At 44.5% G+C, this 13,155-nt stretch overlaps 1 protein-coding gene across 5 annotated transcripts in view; it reads left to right on the top strand.

Annotated features, from left to right (window-relative positions):
* Nucleotides 1-12,677, top strand: part of Sobp (sine oculis binding protein homolog) — a 155,530-nt gene extending 142,853 nt beyond the window's left edge. For all 5 annotated transcript variants that reach the window (XM_074077425.1, XM_074077409.1, XM_020170100.2 and 2 more), the window contains one exon: nucleotides 10,755-12,677. The gene's annotated coding sequence lies outside the window, so the exon portion shown is untranslated. The remainder of the gene's footprint in view (nucleotides 1-10,754) is intronic.
* The last annotated feature ends 478 nt before the right edge of the window (nucleotides 12,678-13,155 follow it).

Here is a 13,155-nt window from a genome sequence, read left to right as displayed (position 1 = left end):
CTTTTAAAAATGTATAAAAAAGCTAAATAGGATTGGTTGTCTGTGATTTAAAACAAAATTCTCCAGTACTTAAAAGGTAAAGCATTTAACTTACACTGTGTTGAATTCTACTTCTTTTTCTTTTCCTAAGAATAATCAGTAAACTTCCCAGTAGAGTCTCCATGAACTGAAAGTGTCATGATTGTCCCTGAAATGTCTCAGGGACAGCTTTTGATGGATAGAATGAATTCTTTATTATTTGCCTTTAGCTATCTTGGAAGGTAAAACACAGGGGCCTGTCTTATGGTGGGTAGCCTGTTTGGGAACTTAGAAAAAAGGGAGGGGAAAATGTTTTCCAAACTCAGAATCCATTTATGCTTTGGAGGTTATAAATCTCAAACTGATCACAGGCCTCTGGGGCTCACACTCTTTTATGGCTAGCAAAATATAACTTTCTGGTAAGAACTGGGGGAAAGAAGGCTCATAAACTTGCTCGGACATCCAATAGCTCTTACCAAAGAGCTATTTTCATGAGTTAAGTGTAAATGAGTCAGAAACATATAGATTGAATTTCTTTTAAAACACACATGGGTTTAAAAATTAAGGCCAAAGTGCTTGGCAAAATAGGGTTTGGTTTTAGCCAAACCCCAAATGTTTGAAAAAAATAGTTCTAGAATTTGCCAAACCAAAAATATACTCAGGTCCCTCTGTTACTCCCATTTGATACAATGACATCATAAACATGGGACTTCATGGCAATTTTCATATCCCCCACGGTTGGAGCAATGTGAATCTCAAATACTAATTCAAAACTATGAAAATTTTTGATGGAAAAACATTGTGACCTTGCACAAGAAGATAGGGGCCACTGGTGTAGGGTTCTGATCAGCTAAATCCCCTTGTTCTCTATCTCAGCTGTGTGTGTGTGTGTTGTGTGTGTGTGTGTGTGTGTGTGTGTGTGTGTGTAATACACAGGAATAATTATTTTAAAAATCTTATGTTTGGATATTATAAATCCTTAATTTGTACTCAATTCGTATGTTACAATCCACAAAGCTTAATAAACTCCTAATTATATCCAAAGAAGGGAAGGCAGTCCCTTTCACTCACTCATGTTTCAGAAATAGTCTTTATTTACTTCTGTAGAGGGTTAAACATACCCATCTTTCACTAGTAATATATAACACTGACTGCTCAGATTTTTGTATTATTAAGACATTGTGGTGGGGTGGGAAGGAGAGAGCAAGAGAACTAAATAAAAAAGAGCTGGGTGCCAGTAGCTCACACCTGTAATCCTAGCTACTCAGGAGGCAGAGATCAGGAGGATCGCAGTTTGAAGCTAGCCCAGGCAAAGTTTGAAGCTAGCCCAGGCAAAGTTTGAGCCCCTAGCTGGAAAAATCCCATCACCAAAAGGGCTGGTGGAGTATCTCAAAGTGTTCAAACTGAGTTCAAACCCCAGTGCCACAAAAAAAAAAAAAAGAAAGCAAAAAAAGGAAAAGGAGAAAGAGGGCGAGAGTATGGCAGGAATCCTTATTTTGGGGAACAAAGAGAGACAAGAAATAGTATAGTCAGAGTCACTTATAGAAAAGTATCATGCAGAAACAGCAAACTGATATGATACTGAAGACAATAGGTTTCGTGGAGGGAGGGACCAGGTCCAGTTTACTCCTTGTTGTAACAATGCCTGGCACAAGGGCTGGCAGAATGGGCACACAGCATTTGTTGAGCAAGTAAATGAGAAGAGTCAGTGGAGGAAGAGCTAATGGAGTTATCTGGGTGTGCTCCTTACAACAAATGAATTCAGACTTAGGTTCACCCGGAGGTGGAATGTAGCTGGCAGTCAGAGTGGAGGAATGAGGGAGGCAGCAGGATGTCAAAAGGCGAGGATGCAGCAAAGAGCAGGCAGGGTTAGGATGACCTTCCAGTGCAGTTGGCTAGTGTGAAGGGTTTGATCACAGAGAGTGAAGAGCACGAGGCTGGAGGAGAGCAAGGTGGGTGACAGGAGGTGGAGGAATTGGTCCTGAGGCTTTAGGCAACATTGCTGTGACCTGGAGCAGAGGAATGACAGGATGAAATTTGTGTTTGAGAAAAATTACTTCAGCAGCTGTTCATAGATTGAAAGGAAGCAAGGAAAGACTGGCATCGCTAAAGCTGATGGTGGCATTCTGCTGACAGGCTAATTACCAACGATGGATTGTAAACATTGTGAATGTTATCGCCAGAGGGTGAGAGGCATCGGCTCCCACATCTGTGGCTTCAGTATGTAAAGCCATTGTAGCAGGACACTGGAAAAATGTCTTTGTCCCAGAATGGGCTGAAGGAGACTTGATAGCCTGCCGTGGAAGGAAACCTCACAGCCAACAGACTGTTCCAAGTCTGATGAAGGGGATGCTGGCAGGCTTCGGTTGCCATGGAAACAGGAGTGCCCCCTCCTGATTAGCCAGCAGCTCTGAGCTGGGGAGGGATGATGTTGGATACTGCCTGGTGGCCTTGACTTGTTTTGGGGAGCTAAGAATGTGGGGGGAATGCACAGAGGCCAGCAGTCTCCTAGCAGCAGACGTCCCTGATGAGGCCCAGGGAGATGCTGCAGAGAGGCCACAGTGACGCCACCGTGATGCTCCGCTCTCCATCCGTGGACTGAAGAATAGCAGGAAGACCCAGGTGGCTTGTTATCTCTCAGGCACCCACAGACATTTTCTCAGAAGCAGAATCAGCCCCTCCCAGGGCCTGCTGCATTTTAAGAGAGTTCAGCAGCCTCTTGGGGATGTCCTTTCATCTTTTTTTCATTTTCCAGGTAGACCTTCTAAAGCTTCCATGTGTGTAGACAGTGGATTCCTGGAGTGGCAGGGTGGTTTAGTGGAAAAAACCCATCTGCCCTGAAGTTGGGCTGGCCTGGGTTCAAATCCCAGTGGAGCCATTTACTAGATGAGAGAGAAAGTGACTTAACTTTCCTGAGCCTAAGTCACTAAGTCGTGAGTCATAACAAGATTGCTGTGAGAGACAAGTAAGGGAACTAGTAAAGTGTGGCTCATGGGAGGTGTCCTAGGAATGGCAGTCACCTTCCTATTAGGCCAACATTGCCTGGGGGAAGAGCACAGGGCTAGAGTGAAACCTGCCTGGATTTGAGCTGCATTGCTTACCAGCTGTGATGATTTGAATAAATTTAATGGCCTTTCAGGGCCAGCATTTTCTCATTAAATAACTAACAGCTAATATTTATTGAGCACTTTCTTTATATAAGCAATGTTCCATATGTTATACAACAGTAATGCTATGAGACTTCATTTTAAAGCCCATTTTACAGATAAAAAGATTGAGGCACACAGAGGTGAAGGATTTTTTTACCCAGTCATGTGGCTAGTAAATGGCAGTGTTGGGATTTGACTGGTAGCCTAACTCCAGCTTCCATGTGAACCCCCTGTGCTTTTAATGATAACCTCAACTCCACAGTTACCAGCTCCAGTGTGAACAACACAAGGTAAAATGTGCAAGAGCTAGCTGGCTCAGAGTAGATACCTATTGTAAGGATTGTGGTGTCCCTGCAGCCCAGAAAGTCTTCCCTTGGATTCATAATGGAAAATAATGAAATACTTCCATGTTGCCAAGCTCAGAGGTTAGAGAAGTCAGTCCAGAAATGCTTATAAAAATCTCTCATTACATTTTTTCAAGTCGGGGCTGAGACAAAAGGAATGAGTGCTTGTGGTCATAGAGTGCACAGCCATGACTAGAACCCAAGTCCTCATCTGCCTTTCCTTCCAGTGGGACACAGGATCCAATCGAGGCTGCTTCAGTTACATCCTCTGTGCCAGGACCAGAGTCACATTTTGCCACCCACTGCATAGCTGTCTTATGTCATGCAGCTGACTTCAGAGAAGAAATAGAAATGCTTGCATCTGAGCTCAGGGGATTGATAGGCATAGAAAAGCAATTATTAACCAACATGCCCCATCTCCTTTGCTGCTTAGAGGAGAAATCAGTATAGTGTTTGATGATACTGGGATTTGAACTCAGGACTTTGAGCTTGCAAAACAGGTGGTCTACACTTGAGCCATATCTCCAACCTAAGAAATCAGTATTCTTACTCTTACTTTTTACAGTAGAGTTTTCACTAATAGAAGCTTTCTCTCTCTCTGCTAATGGGCTGATTGTAAAGAATAAAATGTGGGAAACCTCACTTATATCTTAAAATCTTCTATTGACCCGTAGGTCATCGATAGCTACTTGCTATGTGAAGCTGCTTTGATCTTCAGTTCCTTCTTTCTCACCTAGAATGCCTGTGTTCAGATAACAGAAATAACAAGCTCACCCTTAACAATAAACTCCTGAGTTCTTTGTCCAAGACAGAATTTTGGAAGGTGGCAGTCTTGAGAGATAACAGTAGAAATCAGGAGAGGAGTGTGACCGTGACCTTCTCACTGACACCTTGGACTTAATGTCTCCCTTTCCAGCAGGGACATAGCAACACCTGCTGATATAGTCACAGAGCGGGAGTGAGGAGCAGAGCTGTAACTCTGCAATTTGAATGCTTTTTTTTTTCGGTGGGAGTGGAGTTTGAACTCAGGGCTTCACACTTGCAAAGCAGGCACTCTACTGCTTGAGCCATGCCTTCAGTCGATTTTGCTGTGATTATTTTGGAAATGGGATCTTGCAAACTATTTACCTTCATCTTGCCTCTGATATCAGCCTCCCAAGTAGCTAGGATTGCAGGGCTGGTGTGTGGCACATGCATTTAACTCCAGGTGTGCAGAAGGTATAGGTAGGAGGATCACAGTCTGAAGCCAACCTGGGCAAATATTGAAAGACCCTATCTGAAAAATAACTAAAGCAAAAAGGTCTGGAGTATGGCTCAAGTGGTAGAGCACTTGCTTAACAAGCATGAGGTTTTTTTTTTTTTTTTTTGGTTTTGGTTTTTTAAATCAAAGAACTTCTCACTCTTGCCTGCAGAGCAAGGGAGCTAGACTGTATGTTTCTGTAGAGCCCCTTACAGATCTGATGTTGTGACCAGCCCTCTGTCAGGGTGAAGAAGGGAGAAGATGAACATGGGCTGGCAGCAGCCCTCCTGGTTGGGGGGGCCTAGACTTTGGGGTTCTGGAAGCTAGACTTCCATCCAGATTCGCCCCTTTCTAACTGGTGACCCTGAGCAAGCAAGTTCCTTAACTGTCCTGACAAAAGTGCTTTATCTGTAAAACAGAGACAATGCTAAATACTTCAGTAGCATTTTATTTCTGTGAAATAAGTGTACAAGTGAAATCAGTATAAAATATACTTGCTTGTGAGTGAAATTAGCATATAAAATGGCTAGTGTAAGAGTTGACATCAACTCCATAACATTTGGCACCTTTAGTGGAAGACTGCAGCTTTCCCAATCCCCAGAAGAAGCACTTCATCCTGAGAGCCAGGCTACAGGGCTTCAGGCACCTTCTTCCAAATGTCCTACAGTGTATTAGCTTTATCTTCTGTATTTTATTTTTCTTTTAGGGGACTGGATGTAGCCACCTACTCCAGTATGTTTGTAAAAAAGAAAAAAAAAGTCCATACTGTCAGTCAGAAATTCTTCAGTGCTTTTAAAAAAGGGCCAGAAACAGGGTCACTTGCTTATACTCCCAGGTCCCAGAAAGGGTTTCAGGTAGAGAGGCTCAGAGATCAGGGTGAGTGCCCAAGAGGTACTTCTGTGGTCCAAGTTTCTTTATCCCTCAGGAACTTGTGAGATGAGTAAGAAATAGCAGTGACCACTGTCTCTGTCCCCACTTAACACATAGAACGAGCTAAGCAAAAAAACACAAAATTTTCATTTGTGAAACAAAGAATTAAAGATGGAGTTATGCCAGGTATTGGTGACTCACACCTGTGATCCTAGTGGGAAGCTGAGATTGGGAGAACCAAGAGTTCAAGACCACTCCAGGCAAATCATTTGTGAGACACCATTTCCAAAATAACCAGAGCAAAATGGACCAGAGGTATGACTCAAGTGGTACAGCACCTGCTTTACAAGCACAAAGCCCTGAGTTCAAATCCCAGTCCCACCAAGAAATATGGAGTTATCCCAGAAGAAGGGTCTTATATGGTTGTGGTTTTTATTGAGTAAAGAATAAAATATAACAACTTTTTAAGGCCTTATATTTGGTCTTAGCTTATCGGAGCCACAGAGTGAGTGGCACTAAACCAAAACTCACCCCTGGCTCCCCCTACCCTCTCCTAACGAGGGTGTCAGTTACTATCACAAGCACACTAGAAAGAAAGGCTGTTCTTCAATTATTTTCATCAACTAATGAGCTGTAAGAGAGAAGATACCATCTACTTCAAAAGTAAAAAGTTTTCATCCTGGTAAGCCTTTCCAAAACTCTTCATGAAGCAATGATTGACAGGACTGGGAGGAAAACACCTTTTGGAGAAGCCTGGCCAGGCTGCAGCCCTCCCTGGGATGGGCTTAGTGTGGACCACTATCTGGCATCACACTCAAGTTTATCAGCCGCTGCAGGCTGCTCTGTTCATTCACCACAGGGCTCTACCCTTGTAAGTGTCCCAGAATAGCTGTGGCTACTAGAGAGCAGTCTCATCCTCAGGGACTCGTTATTGTCCCAGATAAACAGTATTGCCTCGACCAGCACGTGATGGCTGTATCTGTGATAAGTGACAGCAACCGTGCCCAAGTGAGTGCACCTCTGCTAGGGCCAGGGTGATTGGACAAAGGCAAGCAGGCTTGGCAGTGGACATTTCTCGCATATCATAGAGTGGATGCCACAGGGTTTTAGACCTCTGGGGATAAATATGACAGACAAGAGGAGCTTGCCTACTAAATGAGTAAGACAGGACAGGCCTCCTGGATTTTGATTATGCAAATTACAAAGGCATTTGAGGAAGGCAATAAGAGGTAAAAGTTTGGACAATGGCTTAGACTAACAGAGGCAGACTTCTGGGTAGAGGTGGCATCTCACACCAGAGTAGGGCTAGCTTGGAAATGTTGGGTTGTACAATGAGATAGATTTTTTTCTCTGGATTCACATTTACTTTTGGGAGCAGTGGCCTGAACATTCTATGAACGGCAACAGCACACATCTTAGGTTGTAAAGGCCAAAGAGGTAAAGGTGAGAATGACCATATTTTAACAGCATTGACACTGAAAAAATTTAACAATATTTAGGCACCTTTTTGTTTTCTATATTTCTCTGGAAAATTCCCTGTCACACAGGAGGATGAGTAACTAAATCATGTTCTTGCAATGCTTCCCTGATGAAATGGAAAAGTAACTTGCCACTTAGACAGACTATCTCAGCACTCTTGGCTTACAGTTATGATTCCACGAGAGGATAGTTCATTCCTCTGGCCAGAAGGGGCAGGCAGACCTGGAATTCTGATGATACCTGGCCAACCATGCTCCAGAGAGACCATGCCTGGTGGTACAGCCTTCATTCATGGTGCATACATGGTACAAGGGATGGACTTGTTTGTATGTAGTTGTGCACATGTGATGTTCCATGTAACAGAGGTGAGTTATCCTGCCTTCAGGAAAACCCCTCATTCAGATGACAACCCACGGGTGAAGGGCAATTATGCCACCCCCTCAAAACCTCTTGCATTCAGAGGCTCTCCAAAATTCTCTACCAGAGGTTGTGTGTGTGTGTGTGTGTGTGTGTGTGTGTGTGTGTGTACCACACATAGATGTGGGTGCTCATGTCAGATTAACAGAGCAAAGAAGACTCTGAAATTTCAGACTCAAAGGTCCAAAATTAGTAGGCATCCTATGTACTGGTACCAGATTAGTATCCAGCTGCCCAAGAGTTAATACTACATATTTAATACTGGATTTTGTCCAAAGATCCCCCAACCAGGGCATGTAGAGACGAAAGATATAATAGAGTCTTACCCGAGCCCCCATTTCATGGAGCAAGAATTAGGGCTTGGGGAGGGATCTATAAGAAACAGGCCCAAGGTCACAAGCCAGTTAGGGGCATGCTGGACTGTCTGGTCTGTCTCACTTATGGTAGTGGTTTCCCCTTTGCACAGGGGAAGACGTTTAGACAGAAAGGACAGATTTTCCACAGGATCCTGCCCTGTGGCAGGGACGTAAGGCTCTGGAACTTCTGCCATGACCACTTTCTAAACCTCCAAGGTCACTTCCTCTGTTCTGTTGGTTTCCTTTTATTGCATACCAACAAATATCAGGAAAGTGGAGCCCACACTTGGTTCATCACTATCACTGATTCCAGGGTCTTGTCCCTGTCACCAAGAAGGGGGCTTCCCTGAACCAGCCTGAGACAGAAGGACTGATTATGCAAGCTTTAGTACCACCCCCTCCTCAAAAGTTACTGCAGAAAGGGACTTGTACTGCCACCCTCTGGCCTTTGGGGATGTCCCAGGTGCAGCAAGTTTGCGGTGAGAGGGAAGGAAGGACACAAATGATCTCTTAAAATAAGCTCAGTGTGAGGAGACTTTCGGAGCCACAGGAGTGGGGCTGCAAAAAATAGAGCGGCTTGCAGCTGCACCCTTTAGAACTTTGGGGGAAAACACATATTATTTACCAGACTATAATAGATAGCAGGGAATAACAATGATTATTATAGTGTTTGGGATGGCAAACGCTGTAGTTAAGGTTCCAGAATGGCTCTCATTATAATCCCGTTCTCCCAGTCTCTTATGAAAGCCTGGAAATTTCCTCCAAGCGGGCTGATGCTGGGCATGCTTGGTCTTTGTCCAAAGGTGATTTGAATACAAAGAAACTTCTCTGAGAGACACTCCTTCTTTTAAAAAATATATTTTGGTAGCGATTACATTAAAGGAAAAGCTACAGAAAGCTGTATCACTGGAAACATAGTTGTAGCCTTATTAAGTGAGCAATCAAAAATGGTGGCGTTTTTCAGTCACCAGAATAAAATGTTAAACACCTCTTTTTCTCTTTTCCCCTTTAAAGAAAGAATTCAGAGGCCCCCATGGACTCTAAGATGTGGTCACTCTTGGTCCCAGGCCCAGAGGTGGGGATGGTTTCCCTCCCTCCACAGAAACTTCTAGGCTGTGCTGGATAAATGCAAACGAACTGTCCCCAGAAGATGCTCCCCCTGTGTCCTCCATGCATTTGTCGTCATTGCTACAACTCCTTCCAAATCTCTTGTGGCCTCCCATTTCATGGTGTTTCTTGATGGTTTTGGTTCTGTATCTTTCCGTTGTCTCTCATTCTCAAGACAGAAAGGAAGGAAGGGAGCAGGAAAGAGGGAAGAGAGAGAGAGAGAGAGAGAGAGCTCTTTATTTGGAGATAAATATTCCCATTTCCAAATCTGACCATGCCAAATAAAAAGGTTTCCATGGCCTTGTAATTCCACCCCCGTTGCATATTTGTGGTGTTTTGCATTTTCACTTTGGCTATTTAATATACATATTAAATGCACACGGCTCTGCTGGTTTAATGTGATTTGGGGAACTTAGGCATTTCCTGTCGTGCACACTGAGATTTTCAAACCTTGTTTTTGGCCAATGATTATTACTGTTGCCATTAACACCAGGATTTGGATAGCTGGGTTCAAAGTACAAGCTTCTACTCAGTCCTCCCAGTGGGACTTTGACCTCCTCACTCATGGGCTAAATTCGTGTCACTAACACCCCAAGCAAGTTTCCAGGCCCCTCTGTGGCTTCCATTCCTTCTATAAAAATGAGGAAATTGTAGTCTATTATCCCTGGGGTCCCTTCAAGTCTTAAATTCTGTCACCTTTATGAAATTATTTGTTCATTGTTCTGAGAACAATCTCCATGGTTGTAAAGATGTTTACAAGTCCTCAGTCACCTCCTTACATTAGCCAAATTTTACCCATTCACATTTCTGACATCCTCGCTGATTCACAGAGGAAAAAGGAGGTGTGTGTGTGGCAGGGGAGTGGGGTACTCTTGGGATTCAGTGAAAAAGAGCTCTCATTCACTCGGCAAAAGCATGGCGAGCACCTATGATGAGCCAGACTCTGAATCAGGCCCTAGACTTCAGGGACTTCACACTTTGCTGGGCAGACTTCTAAGTAGCTGCTTCCTGGGAGTGCTGAGTGTCCTCAGGAGGCTGTGTTTCAGACCAAAGGTCTGGTAGCAAATGAAAGAAACCAGTAGGGACAAAGAGGCAGAGGCAGAGCCTCATGTCTGTGGTGAATGTGGGAATGAAAATTCCCTAGAAACAGATTTGAAACATTCGTTCAGACCCTGTGTCCCAGTTCCCAGGGCCTGGGTGGTTGGTGTCCAAACTGCACTGCTGTTTGGCTTAGCTACAAAGAGATGGGAATGGCTCACCTTTATCAGGCAAGACCCATGAAGAGAGGGGGCAAGTGTTTCTCCAGCTTGGACTTTCTTTCCTCAAACACCAGAGCTGATACATGGAGTGCAGGGCTGAGGTCTAGAACTCCAGGTTGCCTGGCTTTAGAGTGACCTTGGATGGCTCAAAAGACCTCCTGCTGGTTAAGCATGCAGTCATGTGGAGGGTGAAAGTTGCTGGGTGGCAGAGGATGCTGTGGTCTTCAGTGAGGGCTTGGTACACCCTGCTCATTATGGGATTCCAAAGAGGGCTTCAGTTTCATTTCCTCACACAGAACTGGCAGGGCCGCCCTCCCTTCCCACCCCCAGCAGACCGTGAATGAAACTCATGTTGAAATGTCGCTGTGCCGCCTTAGTTCTGGGGGTTCATCTTAGGGCTAAGCTGGTAGCTGGGAAGCACGCTGCTCTCTGACTCATGCCCAGGGTTCTCCCAAGCTGGGTGGGTGGGGATTTGGTCCAGTGCATTCTGATGGTTCCTTCTCCTCTTTTCCCAGGAACGTTCACTCCCAGGGTACCTTGCATGGAGAGAGGGCGCGGAACAAACCATGTCACGCCATCCAATGACACCAGCTGGTCAGCTCACCACCCCCTCTGGCTAAAACTCAAGCAAATAAAGCCGCTTCCTGTCATTAGGCATCTCCGAGGAAGCAGCCCTCCCTCGATGGCCTCTAGCCCAGAGAAGCCAGCACATCTTGGACCCACCAAGCGGGCCCAGCCTTCCTGCTGCCACCATCTCTGCTTCTCCCCGGAGGAACTTAGGGATTTCGCCCTGGTTTTCAGAAAACAAAACCCCAACAAGCCACAAGGACCAATGTAGGTATTCTCTCCGCCCCGACTTCAAGGCTCAGTGGCTGAGGCTGGAAGATGATACAGATTGGAAAACAAAAATCTTTTTTTAATCTTTTTAAAAACTGCTGTGGTTTTGCTGCTACAATAAGAATTGTGATTTGCATTGTATGGTTTTGGACCTATACTGTTCACGTTTTGATGGCGGGGAGGGATGACCCTGGAGTCCCAACACTTCAGATTCATCTCGTCCAGCCCAGGATGCACTTTTCAATGAAGAGTTAGAATATTTTATTGGCTAATACACTTTTCTCATTATTTTTACGAAGGCCACCTTTCTCCTTTTTGATCCCGTATTTTCAGTGTTACACTTTTATGGCTTTTAATTTTCGATTTGACAGATGTAAGAAGCAGCATGGATAGTTTATACTGTGGTTTTTCAGAGACTGAATGCCAAGAGAACTCCGTAAATGTTTATTCTTCTCAGCTTTCTCTTGAAATTCCCCTAAATAGCACCCCATTTGGGAACAGAGCTAGAGTGTTGAACTGAAGACCAAAATGCCCTCAAGGTGTAAAATAATCCGAGGGGGAATATTTGCTGGGCGACACGAAAGACTCGGATGAAATTTCAACCATGATGGTTTTCGATGATCCAGGAAGTCAGTGAGACAATCTCTCTATATGCAGAGCCCTTTCATGATAATTAGAATGGTATGGATGAGCCAATGAAAAAGAGGGAAAGTGAGAAAGCTTGCCCATGATTCTGTTTCACTGTTTGCTTTCTCCTGTCATGGTTAAGAGAAATGTGCAATTCGATCCTCAATCAGTGGGTGGAGGATACAGGGTAGATTTACTTGTGTGCACTTGTACAGTTGTAGCTGCGAGTCCAGAAGTCCTCTAGAGCATGTGTACTGGCGCTGAGTTGGTGAGACAGTTGTGGAGTACCCCAGTCTGATGAGTACAGGAAAAAAAAAAAGAAAAAGAAAAAAAAAGAAAAAATTAAGAAAAAAATCAAAAAAAAGAAGAAAACTAAAAAAAAAAAAAAAAATCAAATCACCTTGTGATTCAGTGTATCTGTTTACTAACTCAAATAAAAGCAATTGTTCCCTCTGGAGGGGTCCAGGTGCCCCACCCCACCAGGCCACGGAGCCTCTACAGGAGGGTGGTGGGTCACAGTGAGAAGACAGGGCCAAGATGGTGTCACGCTGGCTTTGCGGCACTGGGTCCATGGATGTGGTGTACATACTGTATTTCTATATTCTCCTTTGTACAGTCACTTAACAAGTCAAGCTACTGTTTTACAGGTGCTCCTTATTTATTAGAGCCGTGAGAGCTTGGGGGACACACCTGGCGAGCGAGCTCGATTTTTAAAAATGAAATTTGGGGGTGGGGAAGGGAGGTGGGAGGGAAGGAAAGCTCGCAAGCCCCGGGGAGAGATTTATAAAAGTGAACAAAGGAAAAAATTTCAACAACAAATTCAACCAACCAACACCAACACCAAACCCACCCGTGCAGGAAGCAGTAGCCCCACTCTGGGTGCTCATTTTCCTGCTGGGCCCACACCATTCTCCTCTCTCCCTGACTGGTGTCAGATTCATCAAACAAAATAAATCTCTAAGGAAAAAAATGCACTTACATGTGCTTATTTGGCTTTTCTCATTTTTATGACTATTATCGTTGTTTTCCTTGTTACTAAAAGGGTTTATTCCCCCCTCACACATTAAAAAAAATTAAAGCTGGTAAGTTTTAAAAGGTGATAAGATATAGGGTGGGACTGGCCCTTCCTAAGCTGCCATAGTCACATGTTTCTGCAGACCAGGAACCACGCTGTCTGTTCAAGGGAGGGCCAGCTACCCAACCACTTCCACTGTTGGTAGCACAGTTCCTGGCCTGTGACCCAGGTACACTATGCCCTGCTCTTTTTCAGCACTGAGGCTCCAGAGCTAAGACTAAGAGACACCAACTGATAAATGCAAACATCCCCCATGGGTAACCACTCATTCAAACAGCAGCTTACCCCATGGGCTAGGTGGGGCCTTTGTTTCAGCTTTTCATGGACAGGCTGGGTCCATGTGGTATTTCTTAAGTACATGAGTTAAACATCAGAAA

Source organism: Castor canadensis, chromosome 1 (genome assembly GCF_047511655.1).
Source record: "Castor canadensis chromosome 1, mCasCan1.hap1v2, whole genome shotgun sequence".
NCBI classification, from domain to species: Eukaryota; Metazoa; Chordata; class Mammalia; order Rodentia; family Castoridae; genus Castor; species Castor canadensis.
Note: the sequence above shows the minus strand (reverse complement) of the source record. Positions and strands in the feature narration are given on the sequence as shown.